The following is a 22152-nucleotide window of genomic DNA, read 5'->3' on the forward strand; positions in this document are numbered from 1 at the left end:
GAACTTCAATTCTCTATCAAGTACAAGATCTTTTCCAAAACATCCGTATTTAACTAATTCACTGTTTTCAGCACTAAATGTGTCAGATCCCTTGAGTTATCCTGTGACTGCTCAGAGACGAGCAATGCCAGACTGGTCTAGTGACAAAAAGTCTTTGTATTACATAGACTAACACCCCCCAAAGAATCATCTCACAGCATATGCCTGCCCATATGCACAACGCACCCACAACACAGTGCTATGCAAAGATAGCAAAAATAGGTCCAGTAGGAAGAACAGAACAGATAAAATCCCTCACACGCTACCTGGAAGCATGGATGGTTTAGCCTCTTAGCACAGCACTGCTCCATTTCGATATCCCTCGGTTTACAGAAACCACTGCAGTGTTCAAATCTGCAAAGTAATCACCTACCAACAAGAGATTTAATTCCTGATGCTGATTTTCTGTTGGAAATTTTTTTAGGAAAGGTGAACAGCAAATAAAATTGAAAACTGTTGTTCTGCCCTCTAAATACTGCAGTAATGTACGTTTTTATAACAGTTACCTATGTCAACAGTTCCATTTGCAACACTGAGAAACTGTTCAAGGTTCAGATGGGATATCAGGGTATGTTGTAGGTGCTGACATGATAAAATAAGAGAATGACCTGCCATCGTGGAAAGGCATACTTTAACTGGACCGCAATTATCACTAAAATTCCTCCAAGATCTATTAAGGCATAGAGGGTGCTTTGCAGCACTGGGTTGAACAGAATCCCCTATCACTGCCAAATGTATCAAAACCAGGAAGCAGGAAAATCTAACTCCTACTTGATTATTTTAATACCCTTCGGCTGTTTTCCTAAAAAGAGGGAATGGGAAAAGGACAGGGCTGTCAAATTGCAAGAGAAAGTGGTTAATTTCCACTGCCCTCTTTCTAAACAGTTCAGCTTTTTCCTGCTGGGCAGGAATAGAAGGTGGCAGCTGTTTGAAATGAGGAAGGGGGAAAAAAAACACCACCACCACAGAAAACTGTTGGGTTTCTATGATTTCTAAATAGGACTTTCAGGAAAAAGTTTAATTTTGTAATTTCATCATGAAATTGAAGAGAAAATAAGGATTTTGCTTCTTAAAAATGTTACCTTTGAAAACCAATTTTCGAACAAGATGATGTAATTTTTATTCACCTCTCAGCTCTTTGCTGTAATACAAAAGACTTCTAATGCAGCAACTTGCCCTGACAAAGCAGACTGTCAAAACCCCGTTGAGAACCTCTTCCCAAAGCTGACTTAGGACTCCCAAAACATCTTTGACACCTTTTGTTTATCACTTCACCTTTTGTAGAGACAAACACAATTCATATTTAAAAATAAGGGTGGAAAAAGACAAAACATAGAACCAAAAATGTAAGTTTGAAAACTCTCACTGCCTAAAACATTTAAATGCCTGACTTTAAGAGGCTGGTTTCTCACACTGCCACATTAACAAATGATCACCATCAACCTGCAGTTTAACCACTTACATTTATAATCTTAGTGCAAATAGATGGATGGTGGTTAATGGCTCTTCATTTGTTTCCTGGGCAAGAAACAGACCCTATTTCACCAACTGGCAAGGAGGTACAAGCTCTCTGAGGTGCCACAGAGTCTGTCTGCAGCTGCTCTCAATTCCTTCTCAGTGTTTTCAGTGTATCTCACATCTAGGACCCACTGCAGACCAGACCGTGTGTGGCAAGTGATGGGATCTGAACCCACAGCAAGCACAGCCCTGCTGCGAATTGGAACCAGGATCAAGTAACCGACAGAAGAATATCAAACAGGGAAACAAAATGAGGAACGAGTGCGGAGAAATAAATAGGAATCAAATGAGAATTTATGGATGCTCCTCACAAGGCACTCTCTCTGACTCACTTGATTCTTGCTGCACTCAGCCTCAAATGCATGTAAGCCCGCGCCTCAATATTTTCTCCAACCCTAAGGAAAAAAAGAAAATCCTCCTGTATTATTACAATTCCAAAACACAGAAATGTCTCCTCTTGATTCTTTTGAAGAGGTCAGTTTTGGCTGTTCCCTCTGCATCTACTCTGATATCCATGGAATCCATGCATAATGACAGAGTCACTATCCCACACAAAGAAAGCTGCAGTTGCTTGTGCCAATCACAAACACTCCGTCCTCTGACTCCCATCCTTACACAACCTAGAGAGTTAGAGAGGGGATGTGGAGCACCTATCTTCTGGGCCCCAGCAGGAGTAGCCTTTGGATTCAAGACGACTGGTCCTATTTTAGACGCCACCTCAAGCCCCAAATCTCATTAAAGCAACAAGCTCTCTGTAACTGGAGCCACCTGTGACCTCGTATTGAAACTCAAATCCAAAAATGCCCCAACTTTTGAAGGTACTACTTACTCAGTGTTGTAACTTCAATCCATTTTTATGTTTCCGCTAAGATTTACTTGACTTACATTAATACAGTTAAGGGTTACAGGTGGGGAGAGGGGGGAAGAAGAAATTGAGATATTTATGGCTGAGGCTTTTAAAAGATTTAGGTAACCAAATGTCCCTGGGAATTCCGAGCTTACAAAATCCAGTTCTATATACAGAGAGCTGCACACCCTCACAAGATCATACATTTCAGCATCCTTAGTACATATTTTAGCTATATTTTTAACATCCAATATTTAATGTTATAAAATTACTTTATTCTGTATAGCTTGTTGACATAAAAAAAAAATGCAACGTTCATGTAAGGGTTATCAAACTTTCATATACAAAACTTAGAAGGTTTCTTATTCACATTTGGCTTGGAGTAATTTTAAATCAGCCTGTTTCTATCCAAACAGCTTTGCACAATGAAGTGCATATCTGAAAGACAAACCACGGCCACACATTAACGACACACAACAGCAGTAAACCTGCAGTCAGTTCCAAGCACTGCAAGTTACAAACACACCTTGCAGAAGTGATCCCCCACACTATTACTCTCCAAGGGCAAATGGAAGCTTGAAAGAGGTCTCCTGAGAGATGCTTTTACAATCACTGCACAAAAGCACAGGTGAAAGGCAATTTTTCCCACAGGTGCATCTCGCAAGAAAAAATAATTCCTCCTTCATCTTGGGGACGCAGAACAGACTTTTAGATAACCTAAAATAGAAATTATTTGGGGCTATTTAAGCAAGAATAATATATTGCTTATACCTAACACCTAGCTGTTAGGATTAGGAGCCAAACAGCATTTTCACTACAATGAACTTTCAAGGCAAAATTGGAATGTTTCAACTTGACAAATATAAAAAACCATAGAGGAAAAAATGCCCACCTAGGTTTTAAATGATGTTTTAGATAACTCAGTTTGACACTTCAAAATACAGAATTTAGCTTGTGCTGCATCCTTCACAACAAGGAAGACACGCTACACAGGATATAAAAGATGAGGTTATCTGCTGTGCTACTACAGGCAGGACCTTGGTTCTGTTACCTCCTTATGTACGGCCTAATTAAATTGTCCTACAAGAACTTCCTTATTGGTAGAAAAGGCAAAATCATAGAATCACAGAAGCATTAAGGTTGGAAAAGACCTCTAGGATCATCAAGTCCAACCGTCAACCCAACACTACCATGTCTCCTAAACCATGCCCTGAAGTGCCACATCTACACCTGTTTTTTTAACACCCCCAGGGATGGCGAACCCACCACCTCCCTGGGCAGCCTGTTCCAATGCCTGACCACTCTTTCAGTAAAGACATTTTTCTTAATATCCAATCTAAACCTCCCCTGGAGCAGCTTGAGGCCATTTTCTCTCATTCTATTGCTTGTTTGCTGGGAGAAGAGACCAACCCCCACCTTGCTACAGCCTCCTTTCAGGCAGTTACAGGGAGCGATAAGGTCTCCCCTCAGCCTCCTCCTCTCCAGACTAAACACCCCCAGCTCCCTCAGCTGCTCCTTATAAGACCTGCTCTCCAGACCCTTCCCCAGCTCTGTTGCCCTTCTCTGGACACGCTCCAGCACCACAATATCCTTATTTCCCAATAGAAATATTTACACAAGAACTGGAGTCAGCTCTCCAAACCAGGCCACTTTGTTTCATGTGGAGCAGCACAGAGTGAAGTCCCCAGAGGTGGTCTGCGGGCGAGCTCAGCAGTGCCCAGTCTGCTGCAGGGTCCCTCATGGGGGTGACCTGGGCAGCAGTGCCAGAGGTAGGCAGGCAAAAGCAACCTGTAATGCCCGAGGTCCCCCTTATAGATGCATGAATAAAGATCTTGCAACTCAGACACTATTATAGGTGAAGACCATACAAAAAAAAAGACAGAGGGAAGATGCCAATGCAATGGTTTGACCGAACACACAACCGGTGAAGTCATAGCAAGATTGTCCGCTGAATTATTAAATACAATTTCCTGAAGTCTCCAACCATAATATTTTCAGTGCCTATTTAAAAAGTAAATAAATAAACAAAAAAAAAAGCAGCAAAGTGGATTTAACTGACATATAACAGAAGAGACGCTTTGTTCAGGTAACAAGTTCCCAGAGTAATATCCTCAACTCAGAAAACTGTACACAGTTCAATAAAACACAAAGGTGTTTTCTTAATGAGAAAAAAATATGTAGCTAATAGACTCATCTATAAAGGGTCTTTTCTGGGGTGGAGCAGGAAAAAGAAAGAAACTTTGGTCATCTCCAGTATTTGTCATAGAATCAATTTAAACATAATTAATGGTTTTCCTGCAGGCAGAGATTCTTGCAGGTACGCTGCCGACAGACTAATTTAACCTGCTCCAGACTCCGAGGATGACAGAATTCCTGGGGAAAATGCAGTAAGAAGTCTGTAACTACAGCATTATCATACATAAAGAAAAGTTCATGTATTGAGTAACTGTATTTTGGATATTTCTTTCTTATCATAAACTCTGGCTTACAGGCACAGGAACTCTACAAAGTGGCATCAGAAGCAGCAACCGAGCTGCACGCTCCTGGGGAATTCAGAGAAACAGTTTTCTAAAACTATCTCCTCGTCTTTAGATATGATATTCTCAGAGACTACCCGCTAATCTATGCAACTGGGAAAGTAGTGAGCAGAGAAGCAGGACGAATAAAGTAACTCTCCAACTTCTTACATTTCTTCAACAGAGAGCAAAACCTTTCTAGACTAAGTTTATCAGGGAATAAAATGCAGTTTCTTTTGAAGAGTTTTTAGGATAAAATATAATTTCTGGATCTTAATCGAGTCTCCACTGGGAACAGGAAGAATCTAAACAGTACAACAGAATTACTGCCAGTTAAAGCAACAGTTCAAATGTTAAACTTATCCCAAACACAGGCTCAGTGCCTCGCTTGGAGTGACTTGACCTGATTAAGGATTACACGTGTGAACAGAGATGTCATCAGCTCACCTCATCCAACATCCATTGAACAGTTAATAAATCTCCCAGCTGCTCTTTAGAAAAAAAGATCATAGTCAAAGCCTCCCAGTGAAAAAGATAAGTATCTAGATAACTTACTTAAATGTCAATCATCAACTCACTCAATTTTCCACTCTACTCCCATGGAAGCCCAGGGGAGTTTGCTATTGCTGCTATGATGAGGCCTTGCCCAGTGGGAGATACTCTGGAGCTGCCAGCCCACACTCTCACTCTCAGCTCTCTGGGTAGGTTATGCAGAAGACAAACGCATCATTGAGGTTGGCTCAATATTAGCAAAAAACCTTCACAGATGGAAAAACTTTATTAGGATAAAATCACCACAAATACATTGGCATTACATTAATCTTTTGGATAAAGTTTGATTTTCCCCTTTTTTACATTATGCAAATTATAGTCTGTGTAAATCTTAAGCCTTGATAACCTAAGATTCATTAATAATAATTTAGACACTTCTCGTAATTAAAATTACATGTCATCTGATTTCTGTCCATACTAAATCATCCAGCAAAAGCTTCCCTTCTCCCTATTACTCATGAACTGAGGGATGAAATTTTGCATGTTAGTTTGGTCCAGAGATGAAGTTGGTCAGACTACTTCAGAGATAAGGGGACAGCTGAAGATGGCTGAGTCACCAGTCAAAAACTCTCCCACTCCCATCACTTAGCTGAAGATCTAAGGTTGCAGAATTTCACGCTTTCCTGACCAAGCAAGGAAAAAGGTTTTATTTTCTGCTCCCACTTAGGACATGGGTCCTTCCTACCAAGGATAAGAAAAACCTAACAACAAAATACTGCTGCAGAGTTCAGTCTGAAAGAGTATATGGTTGTATGCGTGGAGTCATCCACCTCTGGAAAAAACACACAGAGGCAGGTTAGCAAATGTGACACCCACCTACTATAAGAAGGGCTGGAAGGAGGATCCAGGGAACTACAGGGCTGTCAGCCTGACCTCGGTGCTGGGGAAGGCTGTGGGCTGTGTAGATGTGGTGCTTAGGGACATGGTTTGCTGCTGGACATGGCAGCATTAGTTTTACAGTTGGACTTGATGATCTTAAGGATCTTTTCCAACCGAAATGATTCTATGATTCTATGATAATAAAAGTACTGTTCTGCAAAAATCTAGCATTTTCTATCCCTGTTTTCCTTACACACATATTGTCATTTACTGTTGTTTTTAACCAAGAGCACAAAGTTTTCATATTACACAGTGCAGCCAAATAAAACTGTTGGTATCTAACGGGAGGAATTCACTCTCTCGGGTGGATTTTCAGCATTAATGTTAGATTAGCGGTACTTGCCTAATTATCATGAAAGGATCACAAGGAAAACAATTCTGTAACAAAAGTTGTAATAGCTCATGTTAACAGGAAGACTATTGGAGATTATACTCATGTTTCAGGGTCTGATGCAGTCTGTAATGTTTACAGACCGGGGAGGGAGAGCGCTGCTTCCTGTAAGATTTTTTGCTTGATTCTCCACAAGATCTAATTCTGCCTCTTGGATCTCCAGTTTGAGCTTTTGTACCCAAATGCTTATCTAACCTTCCCAAAACAACTGCAGTGTTTAGATGACATAAATTTATCTGGAGATTTGCCTGGCGAGGATGAAAGATGATCTGCACCTCCCAGCTATTACTCATCTGTTACCAGTCCGATTGGCAACTCAGCCCTCCAAGAACCTTTACACACTTTTTCACCATCAAAACCCTATTCAGTGGCTTTTTGTAAACAAGTTTTTGCTCAAGTTTTGGAAACCCACACCCAAAACAAAAGCAGGGCTTCACTTTGGCAGAGTAAGCTAATACAGTGGTGATGAGTAAAGGGTGGGATGTGAAGAGTCAGGAGCAAGATCTGAGTCGGATGCTTGTGCCCAGAAGGGTTTGAAAGCCCACGTGGAAGAGGACCGTTCTGGAGGACTCTCAGGACTGCAGTCAGAGCCCAAATCAGAGCATCCCCATTTCAGTCCAAAAACAATCGTGCCTGAACTACTGAGTTCAAAGAGCTCCAGGTTCATTCTCACAAACAACTGCCATGATTTAAAGGGAATAATTTGCTCATTGGAGATGTTCTGAAGTTAAGGAGCTACCCCACATCCATGACTTTTACTCTGTGCTGGAAACAGAGTCTCTGAAGCTAAAATAATTTTTCTCCACAGCAGTTGGAGTTGAGGGCAGGGAGGATCATTACTGATGTACACCTCCGTCATTCTGGACTATTTCCAATTTTCAGCTCCTGTTCAGACCCCTTCATTCACCCTGAATTACTGACAACTGGAGGATAATTAGTCCATCATTGATTGGAAAAACTAGAAGGTTTTCTATATTTCCTTCCAATCAGTTAAGCTGGCACACGGTAGTACCTTATACCACAATTTTGCACTTCACTCTTATTAAGGTCTATCACCTCCTGTTTCTTAACACTAAGATACTGAACAATTCCTTGGCTTCATTCTAAAATAAAAGTTACATTTCATTTGAGCTGATGCCTTCCAGCCAACCTCTGCCAAATACAATTTGCTTAAAAATCTAAACCTATCCAGCTGGGGCTGGATAAGAAACTTGTGGCAAAAGCTTTATAAATAAATCTTGTACTCTTGCACTTAAAAAAAAAAAAATTTTTCACACAGAAACTAGAGAAAACCTGACTCCACATAACCAGAGGAGGCATTCAACTGTGTCAGTACACTCATCCAAAAGGTTCTGCTAATTAAAACCAAATGACTCCTTACAAATGGAGCAGCAGTTTAGCTGGGTTTGAGTAGGCAGCATGTGACTCTCTGCTTTCAGCTCCTGAAAATGTGACAGACATAACAGACAGACATTGAGTAAGAAGCCACTGCCTCCACAAGGCGCTGAGGGCCAAACTTCTATTTCCTTGTAATGGCACTGTGATTCTGAAACAGAGTATGAATGGGTTGGAGGTTTTTCTCCCTGAACGTACTTATAGACACATTAGAATTATTCTGATGGCCATCATCTATGGTCTTCTGATGGAGGAAATCCTCCACTGCGCTTCTTTCAAAAGCTGTATTTGGACCGATCTAACAAAAAACTTCAGATTTTAAACTCGGTGCTACAAATCTATCTTAACACGGTCAGAAAGCACTGAATGTGTTTAGAAGTCTTTCAGAATATTTATCATATGCTCAAGGTGTTCTTTTTGATGCCATGAATCATAAAGAAAAATCAGATCTCCCTTCCTCACACATGCTAGGCATGCCTCTGAAAGCACGTTTGATCCACCTAAAGCATAGCTGGTTAAAATACCGCAAGGATGACAATCATGTGAACTAGGGCAGGCAGCCTTAAAGTAGGGGCAATAACATCATCAGCTACTTATTAGGGTTTTCATAAAAAGGCTTGGAGTTCCTGTATAAATATCATTAACTTCTTATACATCAAGAAAACTGTTTCAGACCAAAACTCTTCTCAAGTAATTACACGTCACTGGTGACCATCCCTAGCATAAATTTCAGGTATTCAATGTCTCTCAATATTTAGTCGATCCGACAATTTGGTCAATCAAATATTTGACATTTAACAACAAGCTCTTGCTGTGCCCTGAAAGCTATATTGGAAAATATATTGATAGTGACACAAATAGGAAATAAATTCCATATTCTCCAAGATTTCAAAATTTTTCTTTTTGAAAAAGGAAGCTAGTTTTAAGAGAAAGCAAACTGAAAAAACCTTGAAAATTTAGGAGGTAGAATGGAGAAAAATAAAACTGCCTTTCATAAATAAAGTAATTTTTAATGAAAATTCCAGAGTCAACTTTCTATGAATCCTTTCAGACACCATAACAACTGATTGTTTAAAAAAGAACAGGAAAAAAACCCCACCCCAAAAACACCATTCAGTTGCACATGCTAATTTATAAAGCTCCAGCTGATCATCACTTCTGATCCTTACTAAACACTCAGCGTGTTAGATGTAGAGTGCTTTTGTCTTGTCTACTATCAAGTAAAAAGCACAGTTATTTGTTATCATTAGAGGCCTTGTAGAGATGCTTTGAGAGGCTCTCTTCTCCTGATGGAAGCCCATTTGGTGGAAAGAAAGGAAATCTGGGCTCTTGAACTTCATTGAGAAAGTTAAGTAGGCACCTATTGCACTACCTGGTGTATTTACAAAATGAGTTCATTAATCTATCACGTATAATTAGTCTTTTGTATGACTACAGAAAGGGAACAGGATAGCAAGGGTAGGAATTTATACCAGAAGCTTGATAATAAACTAGTAGTTCCTTTGCCTTCACAGGAGTTTCTGGAAAGCTCACGACACCAGCCCTCCTCCCAGAGAAGAGAGTAAAAAGCCTGGAGGTGATCCTGAGGAATAACTCCCATGTTAAGTCTAACTGGGATGGTGGTGGGTGAATATGCACGAATGTATGGGCTGAAGAGACTCTCTTTCCCAGGAATGAAATCTGAGGCCCAGGGAAAACTGAAGAGATGCAGAAGAAACCTGCAGACCAGAGCAGGTTTCCAGTAGTAAGGACCTGGCATTGCTGGCCCCCAGGCTGCTGCTTCAGCCTGTGACGTGGAGATACATGAGTACTAAGGGGCTACGTAGAGGCAAGTCACACCAGCCTACGCATAGCATGCACAAGGCAACACTAGTGGAAAGAATGCAGAGAGCCTCTGCCCCTCCATGAGAAAGGAGCTAGCCTGCTGCCAAGCTGCGGGGCCAGCAAGGAGAGAACCGCTCCCTGTCACAGCCAATCCTCTCAAGGGCTACAGTAAATAATTAACTTCCAAATTCAGAGAGGAAAATGGAGATGAGCACAAAGGACACCAAAGCTGTAGAGCTTGGTCAACCTCTTGCACTGTGTCACATTCATAAGCAATAACCCTTCTTCTGCACCAGACCAGCATACAGTACACCTCATCAACAGGTTCTGCTGGGTGCCAAGCTCAATATTGTCTCCTTCCCATGACAAGCAAGTTTGCACAGTGTGATTTTCTATCTGCCAGTCCTTCATTCTGGTCATGTCAAATAAAAAAAGCAAAAAAACATACCAACCACAAAGACCAAGCTATAACTGAAATACTGACAACATCCTAAATCAGATGTGACTGTGACCCACATCAGGAGGGGAAGAAACAGTAATTCATCCTGGCACGCAAATTAATTATCACACAGATTGATTATTGATTTTCTTGTGTTCGCTCTGATACCTTATGAAGTACACTCATTTCATGCAAACTTCTCACAGAAAGGCAGGCGTGGGCAGATCAAAAGCAGATGCAAACACACAGGTAGGTCAGGTCTCCGCTTCTGCAGAGGGGCAGGGCCAGGGGTAAATCCATCCATCCACAGCACTGAATCTCAGCATCAAGAGACTCATCTCTAGTCCCACTCATAAAGGCTGAATTCTTCAGTAATGACCTTCCAGTGAAGCAAACCGGCCCTTGCTAATAAAAGCAGTCAAATTGCCAAGGTCATTCCCGAGTCACTTCAGCTTCTTGACAGCTTCCTGCATTGGACAATAGGCTGAGCTCCCAGGAGTTATCTAACAGGACATTTTCTAATTATAGAATTAATTACTGCCACAAAATAAACAGCAGAGGCATGTCAGGCTGGAGGTAATGATTTGTACCATTAGCTCTTTCACATCAAATAAACATTTACAGCTGTTCTTGAACTGGGAATTCATAATATTAGAAGGTCCAACTGTCATCATCCCTGGAAAACCCTGCTGCTACAACAACCAAGTGAAAACTGTTTACATCTCACCTCTAAAATAGTACGAACACATGCCATTTTAATTGTTGACTTTCTTCAGCATGTTCTGGGTACTAAGGAAGCATCCTCACTGCAAAGGTTTTAGTCTCCTTTATTGTGTTTTGATTGGGTAACAAACTGGTTTCTAATGCACGATCACAGAGAAACTGCCTGTTCTTAAGACATGCCTATAGAGAAGTGTCGTAGTGATCAAGGAAAGTTCTTGTGGACATCATCCTGTTTGCTTGTGCACAGGGAAATAGCTACGGTGTCATTTCCAGCTCTTTGCGCAGCCACTACGATCGTCATCCTTACAGTGATAAAAGCAGCCTCTGAAGATGTTTGTGTCTAGCAAAAAACCTGTCAAAGACGAAGCATTAACAACCTCAGAAAGGGGCTAGCATATGAAAGGGCCTAATTTTGTGGTCTAAAACCAAACATGAATGAGCCAGCAAAAGCACTTACAAAGTTGCATAGCTTTAAGCATGAAACTTCTTGCTAGATTCAGCTACAATTCAACAGAACATTAACAGAACCTAAAATCAGGATTAGCCCTTGGTCTGTCATCATCCCTTCAAAACTGCCAGCACCCTGTGCCATGCTGTATTTCTCTCCAGATTCTCTGGATACCCCTTAGGGACACGAGGGCCAGTGTCTGGCAGAGCCTACCAGGTCCATCCAAAGTCACAGGCTGGGGGAACCCGGGATGGGCCATATTCTGCGTAGCTCATAGGAAGGGCTCAAATAGTGTCAAAGTAAGACCTTTTCCAGTTTAACAAGGAGAACTTTTGAACATTAGACAAGAGGTACCCAGTTTTCTTAATAGGTTGGCTGGGCTCCAGCACTTCTCTGAATTTGCAGTCTCCTTTCAGCCAGCTCTGACTACATCATTTTGGCTCGTATTTCCTCTCCCAGCAGCATGTCACCATGAGGATCATCCACAGCCTCTGCATTGAGAGCGAACCCTGTGCTCAGGGCCAGCAAGAACAGAGAGGCCTAGAGCTGGCTAATGGCAAGTGTGTGCGACACAAGGGCTGCTGTACAACCCTCAGCTAAAGGGGCTTCTTGCCTGGTAAGTAAGTCAGACTCCACCGACATCTGTCTTTCTTGTCCGGAAGCACCAGCTCTGTAAATCTTGTAAAACCAGCCTTTCTTGTGAGATTGCTAATAGCTGCTTCAGCAAGCACAGAAACACAGCAAGGAGCTGCTAGGTTTCAGCATCCCTGTGGGAAGCAGATCCCCCACAGCCCTGAGCACCCAGAGCAAGAAGCCAGGTTCAAGACCTAATGTCACACATTCCTGAAAGCGACAATGCCAAAGGTGACAAGGTATCCTCTGAAATAAACGATGGTAGTAATGACCAAAAATACAGAATATAATCCAAACCCACTTATTTCCGCTCCAATTTGACCTGCAAGTGTCTCTTTCCAGAATGGGTTGCAAAGTCTGGGAAAAATTGGAGAATTCAACCAATTTACAAACACGTTGAGGCCTTCGAGCTACAGTCAAACTGTGGATACATGTGAAAGGCGACAGCCTTGCTCTGTACAAGTGAATCAGTGCAGATGTATGCAAATTCTTCCAGTCATTTTTGTGACAACTTGCCTCAAAAGTTACCTTGACAACCTTATTGTCTCTGATGTCGCATAGCTGCCTGCTATAGGAAGGCTGTCTCATCTTTGAACTGCTCACTTAAACAGACTGGCTTGTTGAGGCAACATTGCCATTTAAGGCTTACAGAACGTGCACCAGTCTGCTGAGGACACTGGCAGTTATTTACAGCTCTACCACTGACAATGGCATTTGCAAAGACTGCAATTAAAAAATAGGTTCCTTTTATCAAAAAAAACCCCACATTAGTCAAAGAAACAAATTCTTCTGGGACCAGCACTTCTAAGAAATTCTGCTTTCTCCTGGATTCCTTGTGGTTGGACTCCATTGTGTTCCAGAAGGAGCAAGCTTGAATCAAAGCTTTCCATGTGGCTGCTGCACCCACCTCTCTCTCCTTCCAGTTTCCAGAAGTCTGATAATCAAGCTTGTCCTTCAGCCTCCTCCTCCATACCAGCCATTCATACCTCTACCTGGTACTCATTTGCATAGAACTGTAAGTGCCTGTAACACCTCCCTTGTCAAACTGAGGCAATGGTTTTTAAGTTACTGGGAAGAGGGGAAGGCGGAACAGCGAGGATATGCGTGCCCACACATGAGGTGACCATGTTATCCTCATTTCCTTAAGCAAGCAGGCTAAAAACAATCAGACAAACCACACTGAAAATATATAAACTCGTACTTTGTAGCTCAGGCATTCTGCACAGTGTCGGGGCAGAAAACCAAGTCAAACTCCCTGCAAAGCCAGGATATCTCATGTGAAACACCGGTGGAGAACACCAGTTTTTCAAAGCCAAAGCCCTCAGCAAGAACCTCCCAACAAGTGAAAAACAGACACGCTCTGAGCCCAAACCCCTCAGACCACAGGGGAGTCACCCATGCGCTGGACACCACTCAAAACCCCTGTGATGCACCAAAGCAAATACGGAGCAGATGCCTGAGGAGCTTGCAGCGCCGTGCTAAGCTCCCATGGAGAACCTACAACAGCTTAACTGCTACGAGCCTGAGAACAGCACATTACCCCAAATCCCTCCCACAAATGGACCCTTTAGGATTGAAGAATTAAATTAGGTACCCTAAATTAACCTACAAATCAACCACCAAGATGGGAATAACTAAGGAGTCCTGACTCCTTTTTCATTTAAATTATTTTGGACACAATTGACCTCAGACGCAAAGGTGCAGGTTTTGGGGAAGCACGTACTTGGTGAGAGGGGCTCGGTGCATTAACGATGGATATATGGATCAAACTAGTAGGTCTGCTTACGAAAAGTGATGAAGAGTAGAGTGCGCTTTTCCTGTTCTAGAGGAAAACATAAGTAATCTACTTAAATGAAAATCAATTTTAGATGTTCCTTTATTACACTTTATGGTCTGTGAAGTTCCTTTCTTTTCATGCTGTTACGTGAATGGTATGTAATTCCTACACTGGCGATAGATTTTCCTTTAGAAAAGTAGTGAAGGTCTTAACTTTTTAATACAAATTATTCCTCGGGAATCCTTAGCTGCTATTCAAGCAGTTTAATTCAAAGAGTCATATCTCTCATTCAGAAAACTTTAACTGACACTAATCAGACCCAGCTATTTTTATTATTAATGTACAACAATGCTAATCTGGTGTGACTAGAGCCTTTAGCCAGAGTATTAAGGGCTTCTTCTCCCTAAAGTGGTATTTAATAATAAAAAATTTACATTTTTGCATAATCTGCTTACGTGTGCTGCAACTGCTGAAGATTAGCTCCAGCATTTTATTCTCTTTTCTGATCCTCAGCACAGACATGCACATCCTAAAAATGAAACGACGCATGTTTGTGAGCTGATGGGGACCTGGTTTGGTGTGCTTGTCACAGATGCATCATGCATTACATGATAACTTGCAGTCCCTGTGATAATCCATGCACAAGCCTCAGCAGTTACACCATCATAAAACAGCTGACAATTTTCATGTCACTTTACGTTTTGAAAGATCCAACAAGGGCTGCACATGGCAGGTATGATTCTCTTAAACCGTACTAGCTTCACATCACCTTCTACAGGTAGGGCTGCACAAACCCAGCATCTGGCCTCTGTCCATAATGGTTTAAGCAGAGAAGGCAGCCAGCACAGCAGATGCTTGCACGGAAGGCTGATATATCAGTACATTGAATTAACCCGGGTACTTATTTTCTCAGTGACCAAAGTGTTACAAGTAGTAAACTTTAATCAGACGTTCAATACAAATTGCAGTTCAAGCATACTGAAGAGCCACAAAAACACTGAATTAGGCTGTGGAATAGCTTTATTTATCTTTGTTGGGTGTTGTTGCTGAAGTATAACCAGACTCATAAAATATCACCCACTCTACTCAAAAATAGGGCACAGAAATCCAACTCCCTTCACTGTTTGATTTTGACTAGTCAAAGGTAAGCAGCAGGCAACAGAGCTCTTGTGATGTCTGCAGGAATTATGCTTTTTGTACATAAGTTGTTCTCCCCTTGCAATATGCACTGATGCCTATTTTTGTTGCTGATCCCTTTTTAGCGCAGTTCAGAGCCACTCACTTCCAAGGGCAGTGAGCAACACAGCTGCTGTCCCCCTCCGAGCCACAGCAAGGCACAGAGTGAATCCTCTCTGCAGCTCTTGGAAACCAGCTGAATTGAAAGACAGACAAAATGCATCACAGACCAGAAAGAGATCTTGATCTCTGACATACAGCCTGACCTCAAATGAACTACATCAAGACCTGTACTAAGAAACTATTTAGAAAGCTCCTGGAAAGAGTATTTTTTTCAAGTCTCTTTCCAGATGCACACTTCAGACAGGTGCAGCCCCCCACCGCAGCGCTGCGTGCCTGCGGGTTAGGGGGAGCCTCCTTCCCATACGCCTTTCCACACGCTCACTGTGGGCAACACAGCGCAGCTGATGCGGGGGAAACCACCATTTTGCAAAATCACCAATTCCTCCAGGAGAGAGCAAAACAAACCAAAAAACCCCACAATAGCAGCTTTCCTGTAACACCAGAGGCAGGGCTGGAGCTGGAGCCGGAGCTGGAGCCGGAGCCGGGCCGGGGCCAGCCAGGGCTTGGCTCGCGCAGGGCCGTGCGGGGCAGCTGACGGAGCTTGGGGTGCTACCAGTCCCCAGCGGGGGCAAACGAAGACCCCAGCCCCCAGTCTCAGCAATCAGCTCACAGGAGCTTCCATGCAGCAGATTAAGCAGCTTGTAAATTCTCTTCCACTTTGCCCAAAACCAATTTCTGCCTAGAAATCTTTCTGCCTTGGGTTTTAAGGACTTTCCCCGCCCCCCCAATTAGTTTCAAAATTTTCTTTTTAGCTTTTTGTCCAGCTTTGAAACATGTTTCATTAATGCAAAGCAACTCAGAGAAAAGACCTTCTGAGCGAAAAATGAACAAGATTTCAGGTCACTGCATTAACACTGATAGCTTTGAAACAATAACTGTGCACCAGGTGCAGGGCAGGATATTTTGCTACACAGCTAATACAGCATAATACCGTGCCATTACCACAAAATCTAATTCAAGTTTATAGGGGTAAAAACCTAATTAATTTAATCCAAAGAGGCAAGAGATTTCTGTGTCTAAAATACACAGGAACGCTGACCCGCACTGCCAAATGCCAGGCAGCTGGCTGCAGCCGGGAGCTGGCACCCCCAGCCAGCCAGGTGGTGGCACCTTCATTTGAAGTTGTGCTTTCCCTTCTACATGCAGGCATGCTGGCTAGCTTTTTTAAAAGTGGGGTGAAAGGCCAGGCATGTTATGCAGCCACAAGCAGTTTTCTGAGCGTAATTCAGCTCTGGTCTATATTACCCCAGGATGGATGAAGGGTTTCGTTATTCCCCGCTGTCCCCCCTGCTCTGCCTTAGCCCCTATGTGACACTTGCTGAACCTCTGAAAACTATACCCTGCTACAGTATGAAAAAAATTGATGCTGCCCTACATTAACAAGTCAGGCTGTAAAGTGACATGTCAGGAGCTGTAAATGATAACTACATTACTACCTCGCACCTTATAAAGTTAAGGTGAACAGCGGTCCAACCCTGACAGGGCTCTGAAGCCTCCTGTCACTTGAGCTCCTCTGGTAAAGTCCTTTCTGCGGAGCATTAGCATCCCGTGTAAATGCAGCATGGCATTTCATCTCACATCAACAAGCAGGACTGACGGGGAAAACACTGGCTTTATGAGGAGAAAGCTTCCCGTGCTAATAAGATACAGCGTTTGAAACATTGATACATTTTTAATCATATTCTTTCAGTATTAATTTTGGCTAATGCAGTGTGACAGTCTCTAATATGATCAGTCTTTCATACCCTACTGGTGGCAACTAACACTAATTCAATATGATTCTTATGTGATGGGATGGGTGGAAAATTGTTGATGTGGTAAAAGAGCAAAGAAAAGCACCTTCTAGTAGACTTTTCAAGGACCAGATTCAGGCCTACCAGTAATTTTCAAACAATCAGATAATACCTCCTCAAATAAAGAAATACAGACCCAGATCAAGACATGTCTAGTTTTGGGTTTTTTTTTACCTTGTGCCAGATAAATACATCTAGAGCCTTTAATAACCCTTTATAAGGCAGCTTTATGAATTTGAAATTACTTTCATAATTCTTCCCAGTTCTTTTCAACCACCAGCACGGGACGTATTGTGGTAACTGCTAATACTGTATAGAGCAAACAGCTGCCTCTCCCCGCTTGCTATTTCAGAGCTTACATGTTCATGCTATTCCTCTTAACCACAGCTCTGCATCTTGGGATCATGTTTAATAGGCTCTCCAACATGAGCACCCTGTTCAGAGCCGCTGCTCTCCAGACACAGCTCTCCATCCAGGTAAGCACAAGCTACATTCTTATCCTGGGATGCATCACCTGATCTCCAAACTAGTTTAACAGAAATGAATCCAGTTTACCATGTTGACTGACTTCGCATCAATCATTATTTACAGCATTGCCAACATTTAATCCTTCTACAAACTAAATCAGAATAATTTTTTTACTTTCACTGAAAAATTGAAGAGTGGTAGGAAAGCACAGACCCTGCAGAATATCCCAGATGACTGTTACTTCTCATTAACTTTTGGTCCATTTGGAGGAAGGCAAAGCATTAGTACTTTTTTCATCTCTAAATCATTTCACACAGCTTGTGATCTGAAACATAGTCCTCCATTAATCTAAAGAATATATTGGAAAGAATTTTTTATTTTAACTTTGCAAATTAACCACAGCAAAGAATCCTTCACGCAGGACATCACATCGGCAAAGATGTCACATTACATTTAATTTAGTGAATACACTGAAGCAAGACGTCAGTATTTCAACACAGTTTCATCAGAGCAGAATCACTTGTGAAGGTATTGATGTAACTTTATAAATCCTGGGAGCATACAGAGCACCGGATTAATAAGCACAAGTATGCAATGCTTCGTATTTCTAACACTATCAAAACAATTATCTGGCATTGATATCTTATGTAGATAAAAAGGATGACCATAATAGCAATGCCCTTCCTATTCCTTTTTTTGTTTTATGCCATAGCAAAGAAACAAGAAGAAAACCCACCTAATACTGGTTATTGTCATAAGTTGTTCGCAGCCTAGGAAGACAGCAAATACTAATTAGCAATGGGACTAATGTTACTAAAGTAACAGGACCCTCCGCTTCTGCAGATTACAGAATGTTATTTTTTTGTTTTTCCCTGAATACAGCCCTTGCTGCATGAACAGAATCATTGTTCAGAAATCAGCTGGACAAAACTTACATTGACTGTAATGAGCTTTGGCTCAAATCCTGTGTTGATCTGGTTTAGCCCAAAATAAAACGGAGAAACACAAAGAACTCTTACGTCTGTACATGTGGCATTAAAGTCAGATTCAAAGACTCAAGTTCAACTGCTAAAGCCGATGTATGCCTCAGTGCTGTGGAGAGGAGATCTACTCATTGGTATAAACACTGAAGAGCTCCTTTTGAAAAGATTCTACTAATTTCTGCCATAGATTAAAATGAACAATGCCTCGATAATACATTTATTAGGAAAGCTGCAAATCACAGCCACATCTGCATTGCTCTTCAGGGAATAAAATCATACATCTACTGCGTTTCCTTATGAAGTATATAAATCTCTGCCTGACAGCAGAGAAAGATCTTTCCTTTTGCTTACCAGACCCCGCTAGTGCAGACAGCATGGCCAGGATTGTATTTTTAAATATTTGTAGTAATTAGCCAAATATACTGTCCACGTGGTCCTCTGTCTTTATGTACGTATGTAGTTTCCATTCTAAAATCTGACAGGCCATCACTCACCATCATCGCTCTTCTACTGAAACTTACGTCTACGCATCAATGCCTTCATTTCAATTGATTTAATTCTGCCTTGTACTTTCCCCCCGATGGACAGAGACTTCACATTTGTCTCCACGCCTTGGCCTTGCAGGGCTGTGTATGCCATTTAAAAATGCTTCCATGAATTTAACTGATTGTGAGCCACAGTAGAAGAACAGGAGCTTCAGATGACTGACCGATCAGAAGATGGCAGCCAGCAACACAGAACTACTCTTTCTTTTTATTATGAGAATACGCAGAAGTGCCATGCAGGCACAGCATCTAGCTGTGCTAGCTGCAACACAGCTGGGCAACTGGATGCGTAACCATGTTCCTCTAGCAGGATGAGACTTAAACCTATTGTAGAGACCTTCAGAACAGGCGTGAGGATGGGGGAAAGAAAAAGAAGCAGAGAATGAAATAAGATAAGAAAGCAGCACATACAGGTGATCTCATGAGTCTGCAAAGCCGACATGGCTCCAGGTCCCTGCTACTACGTAAAGGAAGAGTCATAGAAACTTCAGATGCTGAATTTTCCTAAATTAACCACTAAAAGGCAAGTTACATACTTCTTTAGAAGATCCTTTCAATGACACATCTGGGAACCAAGCAGTCCCGCACTCTAGTCTTCTGGGTCTTCTTGTTCCCTCCTGCAAAGTTAATAGCAGGAGTGAATAAGTTTTTAGGGTAGAAAGCCTCTTGTCCGTATGGCTGCTTGCCCACGGCATAGGATGCCAGGTAAGAAAATGTACCCAGCATGACTAACCCTGATGGCCCAAGGATGTAAAGGAAATAATATAAACTAGTAGAGAAAAATGCCTTAAAAACAGGCATTAAGCATAAAAGCCTACATAAGAAAAGAGCTGAGACTGGGCATGTTCTTTCACAATAAATTAATGTTAAAATATTGAGTGTTCTGAAAAGCAACAAGAAGTTTCACTCTTGATTTAACTGACTGTAACAACACATTAGTCACTCGAACTCCCACTCTCAGAAATGCTTTTTCACCCTCTGAAAAAAAGGTAATGAGAAAAAGATCAATTTTTTTTTTTATTTCTGAAGTTTCACTTAATTGTAATTTTTATTTGTCACCTCTAATTAGTGGGCACACAGAGTCTCTCTTGATATTCTCAAACATTTGGTCTCTCTTCGAAGAATGTTCTGGTGGCACCCTGGGATAAAGATGGCCCTTCATGGGCATCTACAGAGGAGCATGTCCAGCTTCAGAAGATGGTTGTTTTTCCCCACTTCAGTGGGAAACTTCAGACACAACTGAAAGAGGACAGAACACCATGGTACGCTAGATATGGATTACACCAGGTCAAGCGGCTGAAAACAGGCGTAGATGGAAATCTGAAGGATTTCAGAACAGGCTTTGCAGCCCCAGACAAGCATGACTCACCCAGAACCTCTGGACGGTAGAAAGCCGCTCCTTGGCAAAGCACAATATAAACCTCCTTCAAATATGTACATGCGCTGTGACAATAAAGATAAGGGCTCCAAGAGAGAGAGATCCGAAACAGCGATAGCTTTCAAATTCTGGGGTAATGCCTTTACGTTGTCTATTTTAGCAGATGGCTGCATTCCTGAGCCAAGCTGAAGGTAGTGTGTAAAGCCCACTTCTTCAGGCTTACCGAGACTGAAGAACTAAGATCTAAAATTAAGGATTTCGTTTCCCAAATCTTATGAGCCTGGAAACATTAAATCATCTGTAAGACTAGGCAGATTGGCCTTTCACACCATTTCTAGAAGGCCTGTAATTTGCTTGACAAGAAGCAGCTGAAAGCAAGTAATTGTGCGAATTACTGACAGCTCAGAAATCATTACGCAGAGTTCAGCCGGTTGTACCCTTCTATACCCCACAGGCAGCAAAGGTCGAACTGCACGGGCCTTGGGCCATCTCTGGCTGGCAATGGCTCCTGGCAGAGCGGGTTTCAAGTACTCCGCAGGGGGGCTGAGGGGGGGGGCTCAGCAGCCCCTAATTCTCACACCTTGAGACTCCTTTGATGTGCAAGAGCATGTTCAACTGCAACCAACGGCCCTGGTGCTCAGCTCTCTCTTACAAAGACTCATGTCAAAGCTGTCCCAGCCAGCGAGCAGATGCCAGCTGGGGTAAGAGGGGTCTGGATGAGGCCCCGCAGGAAAGGGGGCATCTTTGCATGCAAGCAGCAAAGAGCACTGCAAGCGCTGAAGCCAGGTGGCCTCACTGGACAAAGACCTCTTCTGCGTTTGCAAACCATCTTCAAAGGCAGGTGTCTCCTGGCAGAGCCACCCAGCAGCTAACGCTGGCGGAGCGCGTGCCCGTAAGCACTGCAGCCTCCAAAAAGTCCATTTGACATCACTTTCCCAAGTCTGTCAGTCCTCGAGCATTTACAGCAGGCAGTCTTCAGAGTTAACAGAATAAAATATAATGGCCTTCCTACAACATATTTACAAATATTTGTTTCACCATTCTAAAAATAGTGTTTTCAATCACCACCACTAAGATCATAATCTCAGCCTTTAAAGATCAATAAAATATTTATTTCCTTAAGTTAATACATTCTCCGTATTACACAGACTGCCAGTGTTTAATTTCCAAGAGCTCCATGTGAATATTGATATTTGAAGTATACAGACATAACTTTATTTACTGTAGAAAAGTATATTAATACTGATTTATTTAAACACTTTACCAAAAGCAGCAGTTCAGTTTAATCAAATACTGAAGTAATTGGGTTATGTTTGATTTTAAACTTTGAAAACCCAACTCTAAGATTTATCAAGGGCTGAATTTAGCAAAGTTATCATCATTAAAAATTGATATTATGTAGTGGGGCTACACTGGCTTCACTGGCAAGTCGCCAAGCAGCAGACCTTTTAAGAGACTAATTGTCCACGCCTGCGTAATTCCCAAAGCGCTCTGCACGGCGGGCCACTGGCTCACAAACGCCGAGTCAAACCGTGCCAAAAGCACCAGGAGGAAAATATTCCCCTATTACTGAATGGGGGAAGCACGCTGTTCTTTCATGATACCAAATCCGCACACGCCCCAGACGTTATGGTGATGCCAGTGAGCATGGTGCCCTCCCTGCTCCTTCCAGTCCTCACCCCAAAGATCAGTTGCTTCCTGATGG

The 22152-nt window shown here is 42.2% G+C and overlaps 1 protein-coding gene across 9 annotated transcripts in view; it reads right to left on the reverse strand.

The window, feature by feature from the left end:
- Window positions 1-22152, reverse strand: part of IL1RAPL2 (interleukin 1 receptor accessory protein like 2) — a 395107-nt gene that overhangs the window by 219788 nt on the left and 153167 nt on the right. Inside the window, exon 2 of one of the 9 annotated variants that reach the window (XM_064463225.1) lies at window positions 19606-19686. The exons of the other annotated variants lie outside the window; for them this stretch is intronic. The gene's annotated coding sequence lies outside the window, so the exon portion shown is untranslated. The remainder of the gene's footprint in view (window positions 1-19605; window positions 19687-22152) is intronic. 9 annotated transcript variants of the gene reach the window in all.

The sequence above is a fragment of the Phalacrocorax carbo genome, chromosome 11, assembly GCF_963921805.1.
Source record: "Phalacrocorax carbo chromosome 11, bPhaCar2.1, whole genome shotgun sequence".
Lineage (NCBI taxonomy): Eukaryota > Metazoa > Chordata > Aves > Suliformes > Phalacrocoracidae > Phalacrocorax > Phalacrocorax carbo.